General features: G+C 40.7%; 1 protein-coding gene and 1 long non-coding RNA gene across 2 annotated transcripts in view; one reads left to right on the top strand and one right to left on the bottom strand.

Moving 5' to 3' along the window:
- hnf4a (hepatocyte nuclear factor 4, alpha) overlaps nucleotides 1-27,947 on the bottom strand; it is a 175,968-nt gene that overhangs the window by 89,052 nt on the left and 58,969 nt on the right. The gene's annotated exons all lie outside the window — the stretch shown is intronic.
- The window catches only part of LOC122560083 (uncharacterized), a 65,870-nt gene continuing 50,822 nt past the window's right edge, over nucleotides 12,900-27,947 (top strand). The window contains exon 1 of the long non-coding RNA XR_006314636.2: nucleotides 12,900-13,147. This is a non-coding gene — a long non-coding RNA (uncharacterized LOC122560083). The remainder of the gene's footprint in view (nucleotides 13,148-27,947) is intronic.

The raw sequence follows: 27,947 nt of genomic DNA, 5'->3' as shown, positions 1-27,947 counted from the left end.
TTGGTATGTCGCTACAATGTCGTGATCTTCACAAATTTGAGCAAAGTGACTGAACAAAGTGATTAAGAAGTGAAACCCACAAAAGTAAGGTTAAGATGATATAATGGCATCACACGTATGCCAGAACACAGATTACTTTTGAGCTCACTGTAGTAACATGAACAATGATATGATGTTCCAGGTCTTTGGCAAACAAATGTCATTCATCTCAGTCAGAGCAAGTCTATACCTTGGACTGATAATCCATAATGTGCTATAGAAGTTTGCAATATGTTGCAGCTCACTAAGCCATTGACAGTGGAACAAATCCTAGATGAACACAAAGATATCTTGACAGAGTTAGGATATCTTCCAGTAGAATGTCATCTCAATGCAGATAAGAATGAAAGACTAATTCAGCACTTGCTGAGACATGTTCCAATTGCCCTCAAGGCCAACTTGAAAGATAACGTAGAAGAACTGGAAAAGAGGGGAAAAATCAAGAAAGTGATGACTCCAGCAGAATGGATCAGCAGCACAGCATCATTGAGAAAAAGTGAAAATCTGACAATATGCATTGACCCAAATAATCTAAGATATGTCACCATTACGTGCCAACCATTGATGGAGTTTTGCCACAAACTGCAAAGACAAAATTCTTCAACATCCTAGTTGTGAAGGATGGTTACTGGCAAGTGAATCTGGATGAAAGCAACAGTTTTTTTGGATACCTTTTGGGAGATGCAGATACAATTGCACATGTAATTTAGCATTTCACACTGCTCCAGAAGGTTGTCTTTGAGTCCATTGTGACTCTTCTTCTGAACTTTCCTTCTTCTGTGGTCCAACAGGATTTAATTGTTTGACTTGTTAAACTTAATTGTTTTTGATGTCTCCTCAGTTTTGAGAACGAGTCATATTGGACACAATATTCATTCTGTTTCTTTCCCCATAGGTGCTGCAAGACCTTTAGATTAGATTAGATTAGATTACAGTGTGGAAACAGGCCCTTCGGCCCAACAAGTCCACACCGCCCCGCCGAAGCGAAACCCACCCATACCCCTACATTTACCCCTTACCTAACACTACGGGCAATTTAGCATGGCCAATTCACCTGACCCTGCACATCTTTTGGACTGTGGGAGGAAACCGGAGCACCCGGAGGAAACCCACGCAGACACGGGGAGAACGTGCAAACTCCACACAGTCAGTCGCCTGAGGCGGGAATTGAACCCGGGTCTCAGGCGCTGTGAGGCAGCAGTGCTAACCACTGTGCCACCGTGCCGCCCACAAACCTGTTGAGTTTCTCTAGAACTTTTTGATTTTATTTAAAAATTTTTGAACTTTTCAACAACCTCAAACAAAGCCAGCCCAGGTGGTGATTTGGAGCCTGCAAGGAGCAGTTGTTGCTTTGATCATATCCAGAGGGAGTGAACAATCAGACGTACTGTAACAACTGTGGGCACGTTTGTCCATCGTCAGAAGCTGTTTCTTGAATGCAGATTAGGAACAGATGAATGCACTACCTACACAGATCATACATCAACCATCAGAAGCAGAGGTCCACAGCAATCTAACAACAGAAATAGAACAACACCAGCTACCACAGCAACAACAAATGACATAGGAACAATGCTGAGATGAAAAGTTGGCACTGGAAAAGCACAGCAGGTCAGGCAGCATCCGAGCAGCAGGAGAGTCAATGTTTCAAGCATGAGCCCTTCATCAGGAATGTGGGGGGACCTGAGAGATAAATAAGGGGTTGGGATGAGGTTGGAGGAAAGGTAGCTGGGGAGGGGATAGGTGGATGCAGGTGGGCGGTGATTGTGATAGGTCGGTGGGGAGGGTGGAGTGGATAAGTGAGAAGGAAAATGAACAGGTAGAACAGGTCAAGAGGTTGGTTCCAAGTTAGAGAATTGGATCTGGGATGAGGTGAGGGGAGGAGAGATTTGAAAACTGGTGAAGTCAATGTTGATGCCATGCGGTTGAAGGGTCCCAAGATGAAAGATGAGACGTTCTTGCTCCAGTCATCGGGTGGTTTGGATTTGGCGGTGGAGGAGGTCCAGGATTTACATATCCTTGGTGTAGTGGGAAGGGGAGTTGAAGTGTTCGTCCACAGGGCGATGGGGTTGTTGGGAGCTTGTGTCGCAGAGACGTTCCCTGAAATGCTCTGCAAGTTGGAGAGGAGACCACATTGAGAGCAATGGGCACAGTAGATGAGGTGGGTGGATAGCAGAAAAATCTCCGCTGGATGTGAAGAGATCTTTTCGGAATGGTGGTGAGAGGGGTGCTGTGGCTACAGGTTTTACACCTTGTGCAGTGGCAAGGGAAGGCGTTGTGTGTGGAGCATGGGTTGGTGGGGGGATTTGGACCTAACGAGCAAGTCATGGAGAGAATGATCTCTATGGAATGCAGATAGGAATGGGGAGGGATACACAGGACCATTACACCTTGGTGAAGCAACATCACGCAGATGAAAACCAACTAACATGAACACAAACATAGCATAAAGAGCAGAATTATTTAAGGACTTCTGGGTGAAATCTGATGGGGTCTGAGTGACATGGTGAGATTTGTGGCAGAATCAAACAACAAGTCCTGCAAAGGTCTATCTCAATGCAAGAATATCATTTATGTTTGTTTTTTGTTAAGCAAGGAGGCAAATTTGTTACTTCTATGCTTCTCCAATCCAGGAGGTGGATCACTGTCAGTCCTGTGTCCCAATAGCAGCTGGTCTATGGGATAGGGCTACCACAGTTATGTATTGGCATCTATTGGGCCTGAGCAAACCTCATCCAGAGCTGGTCAGTCGGGTCATTTAAGGAGGTGGGCCACAGTCAGTCCAGGGTATTACTGATGACGAGTGGTCGTCCGCCGCATGACGGAGAACACACATTGGGGTCATTGCCACAAATGTATCTTCAAATGGTTTTCTTCTTTCTCCCCCTCCCATTGCATCTTAGTGTAGTCCCAGGTTTTAGAGCTGGAGTGGGTGCTTGGCAGTGATGCCCATTAGCCCTAAAGATTTAGTCGGGTGATCCCAGAAACGTTTATGTCTGGATGGCCCCAGACATATTCTCTTTGCCAGCGACAAGTGAGCCCTCTTCAGCTTCAACTGCCAAGGATTGGAGGTAGGTCATCAGGATGGATGTGGAGGGGCCAGCCACCTCTGGAGAATCCTGAGAGAAGAATTCTGAGGGGTCTTTGTGCAGTTCCTATGTACCTTGTAGCACCTCCCTAGATTCTTGTGAGGAAGAGGCACCTGTATTCCCATCCTTAGTCACCATGCCTTCAGTTCTGAAGACTAATGACTAGGGGCAGAGAGTTCAGGTATGTGTGCCTCCCAGCAGACCATGAGGGTGCTGGGCCTGAACCTGCGTGGTAGCCATCAACCTGATCATAGAAACAGAAGAACTGTCACATGACCCGCTGCACTCCTGCAACTCTGGGCAATGAAAGCTATTGTGTCCCACATACCTGACTGCCTGTCCGACACTTCCTTGTGCATTCTGATAAACATGTCTGATTGCTGACACCACAGGGTCTTGTCCTGCCTGTGGATGAACAGTTCCCTGAGTGCCAGAGACACGAAATGTTTATCTTTTGCCAGCTGTGCAGCTGTACTCCTCAAACGTTCTAAGGCACCGAGGTGTCAGTACCTGGGCTGCTGGGATTTGGAGGAGGCAGCCTTACTGATGCTTTCTCAGAATCTCCATAATCTCACCTTTCGAGGAAGTGGCTCCTAGCGGAGTAGCCGTTTCTCTGATGTGGTAGTGGGCATGCAGGTGTCACAGCCAGTGCTGAGGAGAGGTATACAATGGATGAGACTAACAGCAAGGTGTATGTGAGAATTATAGTGGAATGGAGAACAGTACTTTCTCAGTAGGCAGGACATCGATGTCTTGACATCCCACAGGAACATTCTGATCATTTCCTGTAAAGGCCAGGATTCTCAGCTTATAAGAGCCTAGGAGTGAAATGTTGCGCACCCTTCACCTCTCCAGGTCCTTTCTACCTTGTTGTGGGCTGTCTTCTCCTGGAATGGGAGAAAGGGAGCGATTAAGTGAGATGAAAGTGAGTGAGATGACTGTTAGTGCTGAGACAGGTATTCAAAAAGTGGTGAGGTGTCCCAAGCAGGTGAGGAGGCAACACAGAGATCGTGTAGGGTTAGTGGTGTGGGAGATTGAATGGGACTTAGAATGAATGAGAGATTATGTTGCAGGCAGTAGTGACAGTGGCAGAGCTTGAGCCTTGTTGGGAGGTTGGTGCAGTAACAGAGATACAGTGTCATTTATCCTAGTGGAATAGAAAAAGTCATTGACCTTCTCACGGCACTGCAAGCCATTATCACTCCATGAGATGGCACTAACTTGGGTGGTGACCTTGGGCCAGGCTATAAGGATGTGCGAGGGCTTCCCCTGTCAGTCCTTTGGGAAGAGAATGTTCTTCCTTTGTACTACCCTGTCCCCCAGGAACCCCAGGTCCTGGGTGACAATCATGGTGCCAATTTCCCCTTCTCTGACATGTTTCAATTACACCCTTGACCAAGCAGGGCAGTTTGAGTTCAGACACGAAACATTAACTCTGATTTCTCTTCACTTTCTAGCAACTTCAGTTTTTGTTTCAGCTTCAGATCCTGCTAACTGTTAAACCATGACAGATACTAAGTGAAAGGTAAAAGTCACCATCGTCACAGAGGTCCTTGCGCATTGGAGACAGATGACTGGTGGTGGGTTTAACCTGAGAATCACCGTGCTTCGGGCAAGGGTAAGGTTGAGAAGCTGGAACCTTTGTGGCAACCTCAGTCAGTGTGGGAATTGAACCCACACTGTTGCTGTCACTCCGCACATTGAGATAGGGCTGTTCGATTAAGGACAAAGTAGCATATAACCATTGACCTAACTACTGCAGCCCATGGAGGAAACATGTTGGCAATTATTGCTGTGGTTCCAACTGAGATGGTGACCATTATCAGATCTGAAACCATTGAGGGTCACACAATCCTCATTGCTCATCTTACTTTGACATACATTACCTTCCCATCAATGGACAATTTTTTTCTGATTTACCCATTGCAAATGCTGTAAACGCACACAGGCTGCTTTCCACCCCTCTCCACAACTCCCTGCTCCTTTAAGTATCCAAGAACTGCTTGGTTTTAGAATGGGAACAGAGTGATGAAGAAGAAGCAGCACCTCTGATACTCACGTTCTCAGCCACTAACTGTCATAGTGACACTTTGCATACTTTACAGTACAGCTTGGTGGTGGATGTCACTTGTGGCTTTCTGCAGGGCAGACCACAAGGTCAGATTACATAGATGTGCAAAATGTTTGCTGCAGAAGATACTGATGAGCACTGTTTGTTTTCCCAGAAAAAAAGGGTAGTGGGTGTGCACAAAGGATTATGCCAAACCAAGAATGCTCTACTTCTATTGAGTTACTAATTCTATTCAGTTCAGATTCAAAGTTTTAGCTCATATCTTCTAGAGCCAAAGCTGCTTCAGATGTCCTGCAAGACCATTTCCAGTCTCCTGGACTGAAAGACAACAGCATCCCACGAGACATGTTGCAACTCCGATAGTAGCACTGTAGAGGAGCACGATGACAGGCATTGGCGCACAGAAGACAGACACTAAAGGAATGCATGAGAGTGAATGGTTGACATCTGTGTGCAATATGACATGATTTTAATTTTAAACTTGGTTTGGAAAGTTAATTTTTCAGATCATGTTTGTGTTATCAGTGTGACCAGGCAGATAATGTGATGGGCAGTGACAGACATGAGCTATAGCACTGTCGGTCAATAGGGAATTTGGGTTGCAAATGGTCAGGTAACCCTACCAGAAGGGGCTGTGTTTGTTTCCTCCTTCTTTGCTTCTTTTCACCACCTCAGCCGGTCACCATATAAATACTGTATCTTTATAATGTTGCAAGATTGTGTAGCTTCAAGATTAGTGTGGTGCTGGAAAAGCATAACAGGTCAGGCAGCATCTGAGGAGCAGAAAAATCGATGTTTCAGGCGAAAGCCCTTCACCAGGAATTGCCGGATTTTCATGCTCCTTGCATGATTTCTGACCTGCTGTGCTTTTACCGCACCACTCTAATCTCTAGCATCTGCAGTACCTACTTCTGCCTAGATTGTGTAGCTTGACCAGTTGATGCTGTGACAGTTGTTAATTTTACATGTTCCAGATTCTGGCATTCCACTTGCAACATGAAGAATTCTTTCCTCATGTCATGCTTCTTTGTCAGTAACCTTATGATTGTGCCATCTTGTTCTTGATCCTTTCCCCAATGGAAACAGTTTCTCCCTTTCTGCTCTCTCCATACCCTTCATGATTTTGAACATCTCTATCAAATTCTTTCTTAGTCTTTTCTTCCTTAAAGGAAATTATCCCAACTACTTTAATCTCTCTATATAGACTTAAGACCCTCATCTCCAGAAACATTCTTGTGAACCTTTATTGCACCCTCTCTAATCCCTTCTCATCCTTCTTAAAATATGATTTGGAGATGCCGGTGTTGGACTGGGTGTACAAAGTTAAAAATCACACAACACCAGGTTATAGTCCAACAGGTTTAATTGGAAGCACACTAGCTTTCGGAGCGACGCTTCTTCATCAGGTGATTGACTATAACCTGTTGGACTATAACCTGGTGTTGTGTGATTTTTAACTTCTGAAAATATGGTACCCAGAAGTGGAGGGATTTCTCTGATTGAGGCCAAATCTGTGTTTTGTTCAGTTTGAATAGAACTTCCTTGCTTTTCTAGACTTGCCCAATTGATGAAGATTAGGATACCATATGTTTAATTAAATACTCCCTCAGCCTGTTCTACCACCTTCAAAGATTTATACTCATATATAACTAGGTCTCTCTGCTTGTGCATTATCTTTGGAACTGTACATTTACCAATGTGTTTATGGTTGTTTGACATTCTACACCAGCTCCTTGTGCTTCACAATAACCCCAGGTTTTGTACTATCAGCAAATTTTGAAATTATATCTAGTATTTCAAGGTCTAGGTCAATATATATAACCATGGCAGTGTAAGTGCATAGACGCATAGCACCTTAAACAATGCAAGTTCAGAAGTAGCCCCAAAATGGTGTTTTGACCTATTTTGAATCTGCCTATTTTAGGGAATGAGCAGATTCTTCCATCTGAATCGATAGATCTGTCACACACACAATAATGAGGTTCAAACCTTTTTCATATTGAAGTGCTGAGCTATGGCCAGCTAATGGAACCAGGCACCTCCCTTTGGTAAATAGCTTAATTTGACCAGAATTGCCAAGAGGTTGGGAGTTTCAATCAGGTTGGAAGGCCCGTGGTAGCTAACCTTAACAGGTATATGTTGGGATTGACTGGGAGAGCAAAGGTTGGAGTCTGGGTGGAGGTGTGGTAGAGACAACCATCTGGATGGAAAGGACATTGAGGTCAGGAACATGAGCACTGGCTGTAGCTCACCATGTGCTTTATATGGGATCCAGCTGAATGTTCATTTTTTAAAATCTCGACAGTACACTCATGTAAATTTCTGTTAGTTGTGTGGCCACCTAAATGTGTACACTGTCAATGTGTAGGTGTGTCTCGACTAGAAAATTGGCTGGAGTACAATTTTAATGGAAATAATGAAAAGTGGTCCTCCTGACCACATATTTGCAGGATGTGTCCTGTTGCAACCACTGCTCAAACTCCAGTTGTGACTTCACTGCAGCTCCCACTGATCCTGTGACATCCACTTCCAACCACCAACCTGATTATTGCCACTACTCCGTCAACTTCCACCCACATTCCAGGCTTAGGTCCTACCAACTGATCCCTGCATCCCTCTACCAACCATTCCTCCTGGCAACCAACTGGCCTTCTGAACCAATCACCCTCATCTCCGAATGTAATGTGCTCCCTCAGGTTACTTTTCCAATGAGTTTCTCAGTGGCTCAGTGATAATGGGGCTTGAGGCCCACTTGTGGGTATGTGTTACACCTATCAATTCAGGTGAAAGGTCAGTTCCTGCATCGTCCAACTCCCAAATTGGACACATTTAATTTTCTAGACAAACTGTTTTAAAAACTTTATGTAACAATCACAATGTTGCAGTGGCTTATTTTCAGAAAGTAAACACATGTCCTTTGTTCAGATGGTGAATCATTTAAAGATCTGATCACTTCTTCTTCATCTCATTGCTCTGTTTTATAATCTTAAGTTTATTTTCCACATCTACACAAAGCAATGTCTATGTTATTCATTGCATTGTCCTACACAATGTTTTAGTTAACATGAAATGCCTAGCCATATCATTTAATCTAGTTCCAGATAAAATTTGTTTTCCTATTTCAGCTAAGGGTCTTTTATCTGCTGTCTGATTCTGCAGGCATCTTCCTATTCATGAAAAGGTAAATCACTGTGACTTACATGCAGTCAATTTGAAACTAATCATTGGAACCTGATGGGGCATTTTGATCCTGCTGTCATCTTTTTCATAAAGGGAAAACACTTGGAACATCAAGAAAGCTGTGTCAAAATCTGTGATCTGTGCCTTGGGGTGAATATTTCAAATGCCTTTCTTTCATTTTTCTTTGCCTGTTTAATAGAAATGAAATGCAATGGCCCTGCAAAGCCTTGGCAACTTCATTTTGATCACTAACAAGGGCCGTTTGGTCCTGCTACATTGTGCACCGTCAGTGAGATGTCTCCTGATTTAAACGCCATGATGGCTGAGAGTGTCATGAATGGTGCAGCAAAAGCCATTCCTGGCTATTACACAGGCTGCAGTATCCCACAAAACTGTTACTGGTTCTGTCATGCCCTTGAGAGGGGTGGGGGGAGCAAAAGATTTTACTTGCCTCTTTCTCCCCCCCACTGCCTTGGTTCTCACCCCAGGTTCCACCCAGTTCCAGAGATAAAACACCCATGAGAACTAATGAAGGTATACCAATCTTCAGAAAAGCAGAAGTAATAGGTGCTTCAATGTGACATAGGACCTATATTGTTTCCAGTCCACTTTGTAGCCACGCTGCCTCCCTCTCACCTGATAATCAGTGAGTATGTCCAGGAAGGGCCAAAGGATTTATTTTGAATTGAATTGAATTTATTGTCACATGTACCGAGGCACAGTGAAAACTTTGTCTCACGAGCAGTACAAGCAGATCACAGAGTTAAGTAGCATAGATAAGTAAATAATAAGTAAATAATGGCAAAAACAAAAACACATGGAAAGGCGAATTAAGAGTTTGTGAGTCCACTCAGTATTCTAACAACAATAGGGTAGAAACTGCTTCAAAACCTGCTGGTGTGGTTTATGTGAGACAGCAGACACACCGGTAGCTCAGAGTTAGTGTCTGATAAGAAAATATTGACGCCCCATCTGGCTGCCATTTAGATGTAAGAGATCCCATGGCCTATTTGAAGAAGAGCAAATAATACATGTATTGTGCTGAAAAAAACATTCTTTCATCCACCAGAATAAAATGCTATTTAGGAGTTAATTCATTTTCTGCTTGTGGCGTTTTGGTGTTTGCAAATTTGTTTTTGCTTTTAACTAAATAACAAGTGTAATTCATTCATGGTGAATCATTTTAATTGAGTTATTTTGAGAACATGAACGGCACTAAATAAATGACAAATTCTTTATTTCCATAGGATTTGATGAACACAAACATGCCAGTGTATGCAAGACGATATTTTGAAATTAACTTTCTGAACATAGACTGGGACTGGCATAATGTTAAGGGTTTGGATGGGGAGAAGTGTATTAAGTGTGTACAAGAAAACTTAATTATTCAATCTGTGGATGAATTTAACAGAGGAGGAGCAATACTTGACCTTCTGTCGGGGAATAAGGCAGGGAAAATAACTGAGGAGGAGAACACTTTGGGGCAAGTGAACATAATTCAATTAGTGTTAAAATAGTCATAGAAGAGGATAGAACTGATCAAAAAGTTAAAGTTCTAATTTGGAGATTGGCCAATTTTGACTGTATTAGACAGGAACTTTCAAAAGTTGATTTGGGGAGGCTATTTGCAGGGAAGTGGATGGCCAGGAAGTGGGAGGCCTTCAAAAATGAGTTACTGCGAGTTCAGAGTCAGGATGTTCCTGTTAGATTTAGATTTTTTTCAATATTGTCACTTGTACCTAGATACAGTGAAAAGTGGATAATGTCACCGCTTTCTGGCGCCATCTTGGATTACAGAATAAATTACTGAATAAATTGTATAAATGATAAAATACTGAATAAATTAATATTAAATTGATATTAGTAAAACTGAAACAGCTTCAAAAGTTCATCTTTCCCTCTCCACAGACTTCACCCTCTTTGCTTCTCCAGTTGTTGCTTTTTGAAATCGTTTCTGGGATCCTGACAATATGCTCCTTTTCTACCACCACTAGCACCAACACTTCCATGTCTGAGCTGGAGACGGTCACACTCTGTGGGTCCCCCACCTTCTCTGATGTTGGACATCGACTGATGGGTCCTGGTTCTGAGTTGAATGACAGGGTCCCGGCTCGTCTTCCAATGCCAAGATGGAGCAGGGATGGAGATACACCGAGGCCTGGCCTCCAGCAGGAGGACATCAGGAGAGGCATTGTCCAACCAAAACAAAAAAATGTTACTGAACTGGAAATGATGCCATGTGGATGTGGCTGAACCCACTGCATGAGCCATGAGCTGCCTATCCCTGCGCTCAGGAGCCAAATGCTGCCGACACCACCGCTACCATCTTGATACTTGTTTGTTAGTGTGAAAGGCAAGGCTGGTAGGTGTAGGGAATGCTGGATAATGACAGAAATTGAGGTTCTGGTCAAGAAAAGAACGCGACCCATGTCAGGTATAGACAACTGGAGGGTAAAAAGGGGACATGAAATAGCTCTGGCAAATGGAGCTAAGGAGAATCCAAAGAGATTCTATGAGAACATTAAAAGCAAGAGAGAAACTAGGGAGAGAATAGGCCCGCTTAAAGATCAATGTGTCCATCCATGTGTGAAACTACAGGAGACGGCTGAGATGCTAAACAAATATTTTGCGTCAGTATTTACTGTAGAGAAGGACATAGAAGCTAGGGAGCTTGTGGAAATAAATAGTGATGTCTTGAAAACATCTCATATTACAGAAGAGGAGGTGCTGGGCATCTTAAAACACATAAAGGTAGGTAAATTCTTGCAACCTGATCTTAGACCACTGTGGGAAGCGAGGGAAGTGATTACTGGGTTCATCAACAGACACAGGTGAGGTGCTGGAAGACTAGAGGGTGGCTAATGTGATGCCATTGTTTTAGATCGATTGTAAGGAAAAGCCAGGGAACTAAAAATTGGTCAGCCTGACATCAATGGTGGGTAAGTTGTTGGAGGGGATTCTGAGGACTGGGATTTACATGTATTTGGAAAGGCAAGGACTGATTAAGATTGTGAACATGGCTTTATGCAAGGGAAGTTGTGTCTCACTGACTTGATTGAGCTTTTTGAAAGGGTGATGAAGAGAATTGGTGAAGGCAGAGTGGTAGACGCTGGCTGTACGGACTTCAGCAAAGCGTTTGACAAAGGTTCTGCATGGTAGACTGGTTAGTAGGATAGGTTACATGGGATTCAGGGGGCGCTAGCCAATTGGATACAAATTCGACTTGATGGTAGGAAACAGAGGGTGGTGATAAAGGGTTGTTTTTTAAACTGAAGGCCTGTGTCCACTCGTGTGCCAGAGAGATCAATGCTGGATCCACTGCTTTTCATCATTTATATAAATGATTTGAATGTGAACATTGGAGGTATGTATAGTTAGCTTGCAGGTGACACCAAAATAGATAGTATAGTAGACAGTGAAGAAAATTATCTCAGAGTACAATGGGATCTTGATCAGATGTGCCAGTGGGCTGAAGATTGGCAGATGGAGTTTAATTTACATAAACGTGAGGTGTTGCATTTTGAGAAAGCAAACCAGGGCTGGACTTATGCTTTTAATGGTTTGACCCTGGGGATTTTTGCCGAACAGAGACAAGTGCATAGTTTATTGAAAGTGGAGTTGCAGGTAGACAGTGCAGTGCTGAAGGCTTTTGCACACTTGCCTTTATTGGTCAAAGCATTGAGTATAGTTGGGATGTCATGTTGCGACTGTACAGTGAAGCCACTTTTAGAATACAGTGTACAATTCTGGTTGCTTTTCTATAGGAAGAATGTTATTAAACTTGAGAGAATGCAGAAAAGATTGACAAGGATGTAGCCTGGAGTAGAGAATTTGAGTTATAAGAAGAGACTGGATTAGCTTTTTTGCCTGGAGCATCAGAGATTGAGGGGTGATCTTATAAGGGTTTATAAAAACATGAGGGGCATGGATACGGTGAATAGCCAATGTCTTTTTTCTTGGGTAAGGGAATCCAAAAGTGGAGGGCATAGGTTTAAGATGAAAAGGGAAAGATTTTAAAAGGGCTTGACATGTAACGTTTTCATGCAAAAAGATGGTGCATGTGTGGAACAAGCTGCTAGAGAAAGTGGCAGAGGCAGATACAATTACAATGTTTAAACGGCTTCTGGATGAGTATTTGACTAGGAAAGGTATAGTGGGATAGGAGCCAAATGCTGGCACATATCACAAGGTCAGATTGGGATGTCTGGTCAGTTTGGATGACTTGATCCAAAGAGTCTGTTTTTGTGCAGTATGACTCTATGACTGTAATAAATAGTAACAGCCCTGGGTGATGACATTTTGTGGAGATCCTCGGTTGTGACATTCTGTAATTTTCATTTGTAGCCATTTTCTGTTTGGTTGATTGTTTGTTTCTCACTACTATGAAATCACTCTTAATAACTTTCTATCAGAGTTAAGAGTCAAAGAACAATTGTAGATGAGGATTAAGGTCAATAAGCACTGTCGTTGACTGATGCAACTGTTTTTTCTTTGAAATTACAAACTCCAGTTTGTGAACAAAGTCCTGTCTACTTTGCTATATGAGTCTCCAACCACTGACCAAACTCCAGGTGAAACAACTGCTGAGTTCTGCTTTCCCAGGCACACTGTTGTACTTGCTCTCAGTCCGTTGCCATTGGTGAACTTCGAGGAACAAAAGCAACTGCTACACAGTAACCTACTTTGTGGAGATTGGGATCTGAAGTATTACAGAGAGAAACATAATTACATATAACTGGGAAACTGATCATGATTTCTCAAACAAAAGGTACGTTTCAACCAAAATCTACAATAAATTCAAGAAGCAATCCCTTCCCTTGCCTGTTTTATTGATTTTCTGCTTGCATTAGCAGTTTTGAGCAGTTACATTTAGTAAACAATCAGTCTGTTGTATATGACTGATTAAGGGGTTTGTGGAAACAGCGCTTCACGTGGTTAACTGATAACTAAGAGGGAACTTCATCTTATAAGAATACTTCCAAGATTAATGTGGACAATGTGGATGTTAATTGATAATCTGCACAAGTAGACTCCAAACAACAAAATGCTTTCAGGTTTTCAAATGATTTGATAAGTTTGAAATAAAATGCAAGTAGCAAACAATGCAGCTGCCTTAAGTTCCTCAACCTTTCACATAGTAGTTCTTGTTGACGTGTGAGATTTGCACAACAGTTTCAGCTTTGCAGTAGAATAACTGTGATTGGTGGTCTATTGGTGTGATTATTTAGCCATTATTTACTTATTTATTTGACTTATAATGTTACGTGGAAAATGAAACAGTGTGGCACCAACCAACTTGTGAAAATGTTGTTTTCCAATTAGTTAGTTGTCCTTGGCTAGACTTCAAGAGAAGTTCAATAAGGTAAAGCTTGGTAAATGTCTTATTTTTGTCAATTTTTGATTGCTCGTTGGTATATGAGTACACAAATCACATGACTTTGACAACCACACATCATATACCACTCCAAGCTAAACAAAATCAACATAAATGTCTCTTCACTAATTAACTTTTGCAAGAGCAACAGTCCATAAAGTAATTTCCTAGAACCCTGATAGCTACATTCATTCCCAGGATGAACAAATATTAACATGTTTTGCAAATGTTCATGGTGAAATGTTTTTCTTGTGAAATCCAAGTGAAGGGTCCAGGCCTAAATGACAGGACAACACCGAAGCTGAAGGGAGCAAGAGGAATGGGGCAAGTTTAAAGGCAGTTGGCTTTTAACACAGTTGGCAATTTGCACAAATCTTAGGTTTTTCAACATGTGATTGTAATTTAAAAACTGAAAAGAAGCACTTGCACATATGCAGCAACTTTCGTGATCCAAGGATGTCCCCACATTTTACAACCAATGAAATATACCCTGATGTACAGTCGCTGTTGTAACGTAGGAAATGCAGTCATCAATTTTGCACGGCAAGGTCTCATGAACAAGAATGCGATGTTGATCAGATAATCTGCTTCTGTGATCTTGATTAATGAATAAATATTGGCCAAGACACCGAGAATACCTCCACTACTCTTCTTCAAAATAGTGCTGTGGGACCTTTACATCTACTTAAAGAGGCAGGTATGGGTACATCATTACATGCAAAAACACACTTTGAAATATGACACTCCTTCAGGACTGAACCAAGGTATCAGCCTAAACTTTTGTCCTGGAGTAAGACTAGAAAATATAGTTTTCTCACCAACTTGATGGAAGAGTTCCAACAACTGATTCATGGTTGACGCGCATACATTAACTTACATGTAACTAAATATTATAATTAATGGAATTTTATAGATCACCTTTGATAATTACTGCATAATTTGCTACGCCAGCAATGATTTTATAATCCATAGTACCTTAGAAGGTGCTAGATTTTGACAGGATTGAATTGGCATAATAAAGTTGGCTAAATAGAAATATGTAGGATGATATTGTAATTTTGAACCTTCCGTGTGGTGTTACCCTCAATAGGAAAGTAACTTGAAGATTCAGGACTATATGAATCATAAAACATTAATTGCAGGCACATCAAGTAATTAGGAAAGCAAAACGAATGTTATAATTTGTCAAGAGGATAATTAAATACAAAAGTTGGGAGATGATGCTTCAGTTATATAGGCCACCAGTGAGACTGCATCTGACTGTTCAAACTATTGATCACATTATTTAAGGATAGATGTAAATATGTTGGAATAGGCGAGTTGTCCTATGAGGCTCGACTTGTATCTACTGGGGTTTAGAAGAGTAGGGGACAACTTGATTGAAATTTATAAAATCTGAAAAGGTCTTGACCAATTAGATGTAGAAAGGATATTTTCACTTATAGAGAATCTAGAACCAGTGGTCACTATTTAAAAATCAGGAATTACAACTTTAAAACAGAGGGTCATGAGTCTTTGGAAATCTGCCCCTGAAAAAAAATGTGCGGAGTCCTTGAGTATTTTTAAGGCAGAGGTAGTTTGATTCTTGTTAACAGGGGTTTTAGTGTCAACAGAAACAGGAAGGAATGTGGATTTAAGGTTACAATCAGATCAGTCAGGATTTTATTGAATAGCAGAACAGGCTCAAGGGCTGAATACCTATTCATGCTCCTAATTAATATGTTCAATTGTTCATATTATAGTTGTATCTCCATGTTGTGTTCCCATTAAACACAGTTCTCTACTGAGACCAAGATTGCAGAATCATTCTTATGTGCCCTGTATACCTTTGACATTCATAAGCTGCAGTTATATTTCCATGCAGAAGCATTGAAACAAAACCAATGGCATATCTTGGATTGAGATGCCATTTTAACTGCAGAGTATATTAAAGCTGGGTTGTATGAGGTGGCTCACATTGGAGAAGGAAGGATTTATATAGCTGGACCTTGACAAAATGTGAGATATAACTGCTGCATGTTGTGGGTTTGTAACATTTTAGTCTCACAACAGAGTTTATTTTTTAGTCTCGCTATCCATATATATATAGGAAAATTAAAGTCATCCAGAGAGTGTGAATTCACTGATCTATGTTTCCTAACTTTAACAGTACTTGTGCAGAACTCCTTCCTGGCAAGGAAAATCCAATCACAACCTGCAATATAACTGGGTGGTGCCATTTGCACTTTGCCCACTATAGTTATGGGCCTCAAACTACCAATGGTGTTTAATAGCAGTCTAGCACCTGACTAGGTTTCTGAAAGGCAAGCAATCATTCATTTTCTACGGATCATTATACAGTTTTGATATAGTTATCTTTCAGACATTACAATTAATGTTATTTTAAGTACTTGTAACCATCATAAGCCTTTCATAATCTTATTGACAATGTTATATTCAAAATAATATATCATTCGGCATGAACATAAAACTTCATTTTAATCTCCTATTTCAATGAAAACCAAAAGGAAAGAACTTGCATTGCTAAAGCTCCTTATAGCAGGAGGTTAAGCTAAAGGCAAAATAGGTTAGCACAACCAGCAACACTTCCAAACTTCAGTTGAGTGAATACTTATGGTAGCAGATTTTCTTTTTTTTGCCAGACATAGGGCTAGTTTTTACTGTTAGCAAGATTCAGGATTCTTTTCATTTGCTCCCATACTGAGGTCATCTTAGTGCAGACATCTTGCTTTGCCAGCACTTGCTTTGGTAATGTCCCACTCATATTGTCATTGTGACTGCTTATTGTTCATTTATTTAATGTGTGTGTGTGTCAAAACAACATAGATCATTTCTTCCCATTTCTAAAACTAGACCTTGATTTGATACTTTGGAGTTTTCTATTTTTGTCTTGCTGAAGTGGCAATGGCAAGGTACAGATTGTAATGATAAAAAGTTGGGACACTGAAAGGGGTTACCTTGAACTGGTTCATCTGGGAAAGAATAGGTTTTAGAACTATAGAATTTGCAGTTCAGAAGCAATTCAACCCATTTTACCTAAGGAAGTTCTTCAAAATATAGCTTTCTACATAAATTCTCAACTTTGCTTTGTTTCCTGCTTTGCATGCCGATTTATATTCTTTCTTTTTAACTACTTCTCTTCTGACTCTCATTTAGTAACCATTTGTGATAAAGTGTTTCAAAAATGAACAATCCCTGTGTTATTCAGATTTTAAGCTTATGTATGATTCATTGGGGTTTTAAAATAGCGTTTGTAGCACTGTGGCAGACTTTAAAATTTCAGCTATCTTTTTAGTGGATCTAATCTGTTTTGTGGTTCACTATTGTGAAATTCAAATGGGTTAATTTACAAAACAGCTCTATTAGCTGCAAACCTGAACTATTGACGAGCGGAACAGAAATTTCAGCACATTATCTCCCCAATTTTCTATTCATTAATATATAGTTGTTCTACATTCACAAAACGAATCAGACCAGATGTTAACTAAGAAAGTCTGCAGGATATTAATTACAAAAAGCGAAAGAAAAGTTTCGACCCCAAGTGTGCTGTTAGGCACAGAATTCACAAATGGTAGGCTGCAAACCAATAGTAAACCCAAGTTATTTTTGATGATCAGAACTCATCACAATGCAGAAGTTCAACTAAAGTATGTTTTGCTTCTTGGTATTAAAATTTCCTACACTACACTATAACTTAAAAATACTTAAAACAGTAAAATGTAAAGGTGTTTTCCATCTGTTTTCAATTTAACACAACAAACGACTGCACACTCATCCTTGTTGAAACACTGACAGGAATTCACCTTTGCAATGCAGTTTTAAATTGACAAAACACATTGAAAAATATGGGGAAAGTTCAGGTTGTAATCCGTGCTGCACTTTTAAAGTTGTCCAAAATGCTATAACTTAGGTTTTATGTGGGTTTTTTTTCACTTTTGCCAATAAAATAGATCAAGAAATTTTGACTCGTGTGCCTATTTTACATTTCAATTGATTGATTTCAAAGGAAATGAAAATCCTGAGAGATTTAAAGCAGTTGGCCAATTTGAACTGCCGGAGTTGCCAGAAATGTTGAGAAAATTGAATACAAATCATATTAATAAAAGATACAAATTTAAATTTTTTGGAAGAAATGAGTTAGGTTTGCAATGAATAGGTTGCTCATAATGGGATTTTTTTTGTGTTACATGACTCCTTTTTAAAAACATATTGCAATAATTAAAAGTGTTCTGGTAATCTTTTGTTAGCAAAATAATAAAGTTGTCTCTTAACTCTAGCTTCAAGTTATTTCTTGCTTATAGTTTCTTGCAGTATAGTTTCCTGAAGTTAGAAATAACTAAATAAAGATATTAGTAGATGAACACCCAATGTATTTGCCTGCTACTTTAACTGAAACAGCCTGTCACTCTTCTTCAGACAACATGTTAATGGAACACAAAGAATAATTTGAAGATTTTGCATTCAAATTTAGTCACTGCCAGATGGAATTAGTTTTTACTTACAGTAACTTGAATAAACCTTAAAGATATCTATTGAAGATGATAACTCCGATCATCTAGAGTTAGTATTATTTACCATCCTGTAGTTCTGGTACCAGGGTCTAATTTATCAGTTTGTGTCCCACATAAAGAAATGGTCTATTGAGATTTGTGGCTCAGGACTTGCCATGCTTAAAGCTGAAATGCTGTCAATTTTCATTATTCACTATCAAATTATAATCATTCTGCTTATTCATCAATATAAATCTTCCAAAAATGCGTTAACTAAATTGAAAATTTTCTCAATGTACCTCTGATTCCAAACCTCTTAAATGGTTTGAAGGCTTAACTTTCCAAAAAAAAATCTATTATGATCAAATACTTAAAGCATTAATTATATGTCAGACATGTACACTAGGTGGGAGTAAATCAAATTATAGGGTACGGACAATTCATAGTTATCCATTTAGTAGAATGCTGGTAATTCTTTATCAGCTGTATTAATAGGTATTATTATTTTATGTGGGAAATATGTGACTCGCTATAATGTCAGTGCAAAAGTCCATAGAATGCAAATGAATGGGCAAGTGAAATGTCATGAACTATTGGCATTATTAATTCACAACTTAGAGCAAAATCCAGCCCAAAGTAAGTAATGGTTAAAGGTTTTGTATATGAATGTGGATTATAAGTTGTGCTTGATGATAATATGGATCAAGTATCAATGAGGAATCAAATATGCATACATGTAGTTGACATTTTATTACAGACTAAGCATATCACATATGTTTAATCCTCATTTATACCTTAACACTGGGCGGCACGGTGGCACAGTGGTTAGCACTGCTGCCTCACAGCTCCAGAGATCTGGGTTCAATTCCCGCCTCAGGCGACTGACTGTGTGGAGTTTGCACATTCTCCCCGTGTCTGCGTGGGTTTCCTCCGGGTGCTCCGGTTTCCTCCCACAGTCCAAAGATGTGCAGGTCAGGTGAATTGGCCATGCTAAATTGCCCGTAGTGTTAGGTAAAGGGTAAATGTAGGGGGTATGGGTGGGTTGCGCTTCGGCAGGGTGGTGTGAACTTGTTGGGCCGAAGGGCCTGTTTCCACACTGTAAGTAATCTAATCTAATCTAAACATCCAAAATGAAAATTGGAGATACCCAGTACATCTAAATATTCCTGCAGTAATCCAAATCTGAATCTATGTCAAACAGAGGGAAAGAACATCTCCTGCTTCTTCAAAACATATCAGTTCAGTTTTTTTGATCATTAGTACAGTATAAAAAAATCCTCATGCTTCCCACATCATAAACTAAAAACAACACTGGATAAGTTTTCTACTTCCAGCTCGAGTAGAAAGGCTTCATGGCAATAAGTGTGGTGTTTCCTCTGAAATTATTCCCGGCCAGCCTGAAGTCATCTTCAGTACACATTCATGGAGAATTCTTTGCCCATAGACCTTGCTGAGGGAGGGTGGAGGGAATTGCAAGAGGTATAAATTGGTCTGCAATTGCAGTTCTTGATGTTTTGATTTGATATTTGAAGTGGTAGCTTAATTTTGGAACAGATAAATGCATTGCCCAGTCACCATTTCATTTTTAAATGTAACATAATATAATGGGTTCTTGGTTTCCCTTAATTTTGAAATTATGTTTCATTGATTACAGAATTAATTCACTAATCTTGTTGGACATGAATTATTTAAATATAAATCACTTGTTAGTAGGAAAATTGGATGAGGTTAAAGATTGAAAATGTGTTGCTGGAAAAGCGCAGCAGGTCAGGCAGCATCCAAGGAACAAGAGAATTGATGTTTCAGGCATAAGCCCTTCTTCAGGAATCTTCAGATTCCTGAAGAAGGGCTTATGCCCGAAACGTCGATTCTCCTGTTTCTTGGATGCTGCCTGACCTGCTGCGCTTTTCCAGCAACACATTTTCAGCTCTGATCTCCAGCATCTGCAGTCCTCACTTTCTCTTTAGGTTAAAGGTTCTCATATATTGACAAAGCCACAATTAAAGTGACCCCACAGTGCCCTCATTCACCTCTCCTAATGGTATAACTGGGATTATTTTATGTGAGACTATTCCTGCACTGAGTATTTTTTATTTGATAAACTGTAGTATTAGATTAATACAATTTCTGCTGTTAAACATACCAATATAAGACCTCCAACAACTTTAAAGAGCTTTCAGGAGTCAATAGTTAACACACTTATTCATAAGATGTATTTTTTTTGGACAGGACAGTATTGGAAAGACTTATGGCCTAGATTTCTTAAAAAATCTGTATTTTTCAGTCCCATTCAGCACATGTGTGTTGATAGTTTAGCGATTTTCATGTGGAACTTTGGTTAATTTAAAACTACTGGATGTGGTCCAAGTATTTTGCAATATATTCTCAAATAAGATTGATTGGTCATTGCCTAATACATGTTTTCCGGAGGAAAACCACGTAATGGCTCCTTTCTTGCACAATGTATGAAAGTTATTACAAATTTCTGATGCATTTTGTAAATAATCTATTGGATACAGCTTACCCTATTTGTTAAACTTTCTGTTCTAATGTTACAATGCTAATGGAGCTTAACTCCTATTCTACTCACTATATTGTAATGTGTGACAATTTTAAGTCCTAAATTTAATAGGGATGGTGTATGATTCATTTTATTATGTTGATGATGAAATTGTCAACAGGAATTGCAAAACCATATTATTTATGAATCTTTTCTACATTGATTCTTAGCATGTGGACAATGCTTACTCTTTATTCTTCACCTCTTGTTCCCTTGAGAAGCGGAATTCTAAGCTGGCTTCGTGAATTGCTGTAGTCACTGTAGCAAATATACTCCTACAATACTGTTAGGAAGAGAGCTTTAGAATTTTAACTCACTGATGATAAAGAACAAGTGATGTATTCCCAAGTCAGGTTAGTGATGTGACCTGGAGACCTGAGACCTGGAGGTGATAATCACATGTTGTTATAATTTTTCTAGAAGATAGAGGTCATGGGTTTCGGAGGTGCTTTCAAAGAAACCTTAGTGAGATTCTGCAGTGAATCATGTGCAACACATTGCAGCCACAGAATGCTGGCTGAAAAAAGAAGTGGATATTTAAGTTTGTTAATGGCGTAATGATCCTGCTTTGTTCTGGATAGTTTTGGATCTTCCTGAGTGTTGTTGCAGGTGCCTCTATTTAGGAATCTGGAGAGCATTTCATTACTCTCTTGACTTATTCTGAAAGATACATTTTGAGCCAGATATCTGTTGTTCAGGGGAGAGAAGGCTTAGGTTATTCATCTTCAGGACTTACCATATTTAATAAAATAAAGCTTTCTGATAAAATGACATTGATCCTTTGTGGACTATCTCCAGTTCTTATAAAGTTTATATTTTGCACTTTTTACATTAATATTTTTATGAATAAATCTACTATGGCAGGTTAGCCCATATTTATTGATCACTGATGTTATATTAAGCATTGCTCAGATTCTCAGGAAATGTGGAGGGCATGATGCATATTTTCAAGTTCTGCTCCAAGGTACTCACCATCCTTACCTGGTACTATATCACACTTCCTTCATTGTTTCTGGATAAAAACCCTGGAACTGCCTTCCTATGAGCACTGTGACTATATCCACCCCAGTACATTGTAATGGTTCACAAAGGTAACTCACTGCCACTTTCTCAAGGAATGGACGATACAAGCTGCCCTTACCAATGATATCTCAACCCATGAACAAATAAAAAATATAAACAACTCATTAAAATATAGGAAATAGCACACCACAATAGTTGATCTATCTCTAGTTACACGACATTTTTTTATATTGATACCAAAATATTCCAGCCCCAAATTTGACATCTGACCCTGATCCTAAAGAATCTTCTTGGGTCAGGTATAAGCTTCTTAATTAAACTGCGATTGACAGGCACCTGCAGGATAAGGAAACACTCAGGCTATTAGCTGCATAAAACGCTGTAAGTCTATTGAGTTGTAGCTTTGTCCTATAAATAGGTAAAAGCAGCCAGTCCACCCCTTTCTAAACATAACTTTGCATCAGGATCATACTCAAGTTTTAAAAATATCCACTTCAACCTCTTCAGGCCACAATCTTGGCTGAATTCCTCAGATAGTCCAATCACAATAGAACGGAGTTAAGCATAGTTTGAGAATAAAAGATGCAGGGACTCCTGAGATCGGCAACAGTTCTGAAACATACCACAAAATAAACTGAATACAACACTACAAGCATGCATATCTGAGTCAATCCCAACCTCACCATCAAAGCTGTGGATAAAGGGGGTGCAGTGGTAGTTTGGTGCACTGACCTCCATAAGGCTAAAGCCAGACGCCTACTCGAAGACACCTCCTCTTACCACTCCCTCGACCATGACCCCACTCCCCCATCACCAAACCATCATCTCCCAGACCATACAGATCCTCATCACCTCAGGAGATCTCCCACCTACAGTCTCCAACCTCATAGTCTGGGAACTCCGCACCGCCTGATTCTACCTCCTTCCCAAAATCCACAAGCCTGAGCACCCTGGCCCACCCATTGTCTCAGCATGCTCCTGCCCCACTGAACTCATCTCCACTTACCTCGATACTGTCCTATCCCCCCTAGTCCAGGAAGTCCCCACATACATTCGAGACACCACCCAAGCCATCCATCTCCTCCAAGACTTCTGTTTCCCCGGCCCTCAATGCCTCATCTTCACCATGGACATCCAATCCCTCTACACCTCCATCCGCCATGACCAGGGCCTCCAAGCCCTCCGTTTCGTCCACTGCAGACATCCCAAACAGTACCCTTCCACTGATACTCTCATTCGTCTGGCTGAACTGGTCCTCACCCTTTACAATTTCTCCTTCGAATCCTCCCACTTCCTCCAGACCAAAGCGGTAGCCATGGGCACCCGTATGGGCCCCAGCTATGCCTGTCTCTTTGGCGGCTACATAGAACAGTCCATCTTCTGTAGTTACACCGGCACCACTCCCCAACTCTTCCTCCGCTACATTGATGACTGCATTGGCGCCACCTTGTGCTCCCGCAAGGAGTTTGAGCAGTTCATCAACTTCACCAACACATTCTACCCTGACCTTAAATTCACCTGGACCATCTCTGACACCTCCCTCCCCTTCCTGGACCTCTCCATCTCCATTAATGACGACCGACTTGACACTGACATTTTTTACAAACCCACCGACTCCCACAGCTACCTGGATTACACCTCTTCCCACCCTACCTCCTGCAAAAATGCCATTCTGTATTCCCAATTCCTCCGCCTCCGCCGCATCTGCTCCCAGGAGGACCAGTTCCACCACAGAACACACCATATGGCCTCCTTTTTTAGAGATCGCAATTTCCCTTCCCACATGGTTGAAGATGCCCTCCAACGCATTTCATCCACATCTCGCACCTCCGCCCTCAAACCCCACCCCTCCAACCGTAACAAGGACAGAACCCCCCCGGTCCTTACTTTCCACCCTACCAACCTTCGCATTAACCATATCATCCGCCGACATTTTTGCCACCTCCAAACAGACCCCACCACCAGAGATATATTTCCCTCCCCACCCCTTTCCGCCTTCCGCAAAGACCATTCCCTCAGTGACTCCCTGGTCAGGTCCATGCCCCCCCAACAACCCACCCTCCCGTCCTGGCACCCTCCCCTGCTACTTAAGGAATTTTAAAACCTGTGCCCACACCTCCTCCCTCACCTCCATCCAAGGCCCCAAAGGAGCCTTCCACATCCATCAAACTTTCACCTGCACATCCACCAATGTAATTTATTGTATCCGCTGCTCCTGATGCGGTCTCCTTTACATTGGGGAGACTGGATGCCTCCCAGCAGAGTGCTTCAGGGAACATCTCTGGGACATCTGCACCAATCAACCCCACTGCCCCGTGGCCCAACATTTCAATTCCCCCTCCCACTCTGCCGAGGACATGCAGGTCTTGGGCCTCCTCCACCACCGGTCCCTCACTACCCGACGCCTGGAGGAAGAACGCCTCATCTTCCGCTTGGAACACTTCAATTCCAGGGCATCGATGTGGACTTCACCAGTTTCCTCATTTCCCCTTCCCCCACCTTACCCTAGTTCCAACCTTCCAGCTCAGCACTGTCCTCATGACCTGTCATATCTGCAAATCTCCCTTCCCACCTATCTGCTCCACCCTCCTCTCTGACCTATCATCTCCATCCTCACCCTCATTCACCCATTGTACTCTTTGCTACCTTCCCCCACCTTCCTCTCTAACCTATCACCTCCATCCCCACACCCATTCACCTATTGCACTGTTTGCTACCTTCTCCCCAAACCCCCCCCAACAATTATCTCTCCACCCTGGAGGCTTTATTCCTGATGAAGGGCCTTTGCCCGAAACGTCGATTTTCCTGCTCCTTGGATGCTGCCTGACCTGCTATGCTTTTCCAGCACCACTCTGATCTAATATCTGAGTCAAAGCTGAGTTATTGAAAGTTCTAAAAGAATCTTGCTAAGACAGGGTGCGTATGATCTGGAACGTCCACAAAATGTATGAAACTTCTTTTGCCTATCAATACATTATTGAAAAAGAGTGATTCTTCTTAAACACCTCATCAACAGTGGGGGGGTTTCTGGATTGAAATAAACATCTTTAGTATGTTTTTAATTGGCATTGACGATAGTTTCTTGCCATCATTCTGCCCATAGTCATGCAACTCTTCTGGTGGAGAGATCAAAATCGTTTAAAGCACCAACAATCACAGTCAAGCGGCACAATGGGCTAGTCAGCAAATCACTAATTGCTCATGTGCATAAGCATTGGTAATAATTTTTTCCTAATATCAAACAGAATTTCTTACATATTAATCAAGTTTAAGGGACAGATTTTAATGTCCTGACACCAGAAGTGTAGCAATATGAAGGACCAACAAAACCAATGAAAACCAAATACAAAATGGAGGTTTGGAAGCTCTTGAAGAAGTATGAACAGATGCAAAGATGAAGCTATGTCAAACAGATCTTATTGATTGATTTGAGGTGGTAACTCAAAAACTGAATCAGAGAGTATGTATGGATGTTATTTGTTCAGACTTCCAAAATGTATTCAACATGAGGAAATTGTTGACAAAAAGTGCATGAACTGGATCGTAACCTATTGGTGTTAAATTGAAAGGAGATAGAGTGAATAAAGTGAATGAGTATGTACTCAAATTGGTAGGAAGTGACCATTGGCATCCACCAGGGAATGGAGTCAGTTTTCTGACAACACTGAGGTATGGAGGACTATGTGTCTTGTAGATGGCAAGAGAAGTTTGCAAAGGGATCAAAGAGGGTAGAGGGAAAAACTATGGTGAATACATTTATTTTGGGAGCTGTGATGTCATTTACTTTGGATGTCCTAAAAGCGAGGTACAGAATATAATTTAAGGGGCTGATGGTCTGTTGACTTTTAATTCAAGTTGACTTGAATACAAAGGATTTGAAGTTATTCTTGTAGTTATCTGAAGCTTGGTTAGACCTGAACAGAATACTCTAGTTATTTCTGGCACTGGATCTCAAGGAAGCCTTAGATTCAATAGCAGTACAGGTTCAATTCAATTATGAGGGCAGGTTGCAGACTTTATGGTATTTATTTAGATGACTGCTCCCAGTACATTGTAATATTTGCTACATCCACCAAGTATTGGGTAGAGATTGTTTGAGGTTGTTCATTGCCATCTATTCTCCTTTGACTTGGGCCTATACAGTGATTAGTGGTAAAGCGTACACCACCTTAGATTACCTACAGAAGGGGCACGGTTCTTGGATGAAGAGAAGGTTTATTGCATGGCAGCAATAAGTACAACTACATTTGGTCAAGTATAAATTACTAGCACATTAAAGAGTTGGTACAGATACATCTGCTCCCTCTGAAAGCTAGAGTAAAGGTTCTTGTCTTCACCTGCAGAATGTATGTGACATCAGTCGAATATTTTGATAGGGTGAATGAGTTAGAAAGCCTCTGGTTGGAAAACACAGCAAAAGGAAAATTATCTTAAGTTTTGAGATGGTGATGTAGTCAGAAAACATTTGTTCCCATAATGGCTTGTGGAAATCTAGTACTCTTATTTTAGTGTATTGAAAATTTCAAAATTGAAATCGGCAGGTCTTTAATACAGAAAGATATTTAATGGTTACAGAACTGATGCTACTTGATGGAATTAAGGGAAATGATCAGGCTCAAGGGGATGGATGACCTTTCATGTCTTTTTCTTGAGGCAATTATATGTGTCATTAATAAACCAGCATACCTAATGATTTTAAATAGTTTATTTTAAAAAAAATCCTCCAGGTGAAACCAGAGCAGCATGAAACCACAATACAGCATTATCTAGGCACATGGAAAAATCTTATGACCCTGCTTCAGCATTACATGTGATAGAGATGATGAAATGAGTAACCTAAGCAAGATTGGTGAGATTGCCATTTTCTTATTTACTGTGATTTCCTACATTACATCCAAATGTAATGAGGGAAGTGTAAATGAACATACATTAGAGTAAACATGGAACATTTCGGAAGGTGGAATTTTCGGCCAACTATGAATTGCTGTGGAGCATCTGCTAAGGCAACTGTTACAGTCTCTGTTGACATTTTCAACACCCATCACTTGAACTTCAGTAACTGGACTTCATCACAATATCAATCCGACTTTAGGAACACAAAAATGATTGTCAATCAGAAGGTCAATCACTACTGTTATAAATAATCCACAAAACAAGCATTCAACTTTGATGTGAATTCTTACACAGCTTAATAGGAGAATAGAGTTACAATTATTAGATTGTAACACCGGCTGATAATTCATAATTACTTTATTATAATTTCATGTTTATCAATATGAAAATGTGGTTTCAGCAAACAAATCAAAAGAGGACCGTTATTAGCGTAAACAACATTCAAGTTGCACTTTTGGCCTCTAGAGAGCTCCCAGTTGTGGTGAAATTGGTGGTAGTGGTGGATAACCTTATGTTTCAAACGCATTAATTCCCATTTCCATGGGGATGGGGAATGTTTCAGACATGCATGTTTTACACTGAAGTGGAATTCTGCTGGCTTTGAGTTAAACCCAAAGTGTACAGATAAGACCTGGTAAAGCAGATCTGAATTTTGCTGGTGTATTTTCAAAAGTGCCTCTTTGGAAAGGTAAAGTACCTCTGGATTAGGTCTCAGGTGACCTTTCCAAGTGTGCCCTTGGTGTAGGTAAGATGACCTCTAAGGGAGATAACGTGCCTTTGGAATTGTAAACATGAACATGTATAAAAAACACACTAATTGTCAAGCTCATTGGAGTTCACAACAAACCTGTTGAAATCAATAGTCAAAACTGTTAGAAACATCTGCCAAAAGCACTTGTGAAAGGGAAAGCTGTGTAAGTATTCAGAAATCTCAGCCTTTAAACCTTTGAATAAATGATTGAAGATTATTAAAATAATTGCTTGTTATTTTCATTCCATCTGTTGACATCTGCCTGAGGATTATCATTACTGGATTAGAATGACTGATTCCACAGTCATCCATCTTAATAGTAAAATGAATCCCAGTTCGATTGGCAGCTGCAAGTAGTTTTAGAAACCTTCAACACTTTAAATCCAACCCAATCTAACTAATCTCCAAACTCTGAGACCCAGGTCTCTGCTCTGCTGTCTGCAACTGAATCCTTGATTTTCTGCACCACAGACCACA

The sequence above is a fragment of the Chiloscyllium plagiosum genome, unplaced genomic scaffold, assembly GCF_037043375.1.
Source record: "Chiloscyllium plagiosum isolate Xiang-an unplaced genomic scaffold, Cpla_swu_hap1 HiC_scaffold_15, whole genome shotgun sequence".
Taxonomy (NCBI): Eukaryota; Metazoa; Chordata; class Chondrichthyes; order Orectolobiformes; family Hemiscylliidae; genus Chiloscyllium; species Chiloscyllium plagiosum.
This window is presented reverse-complemented; position numbering and strand designations above follow the sequence as displayed.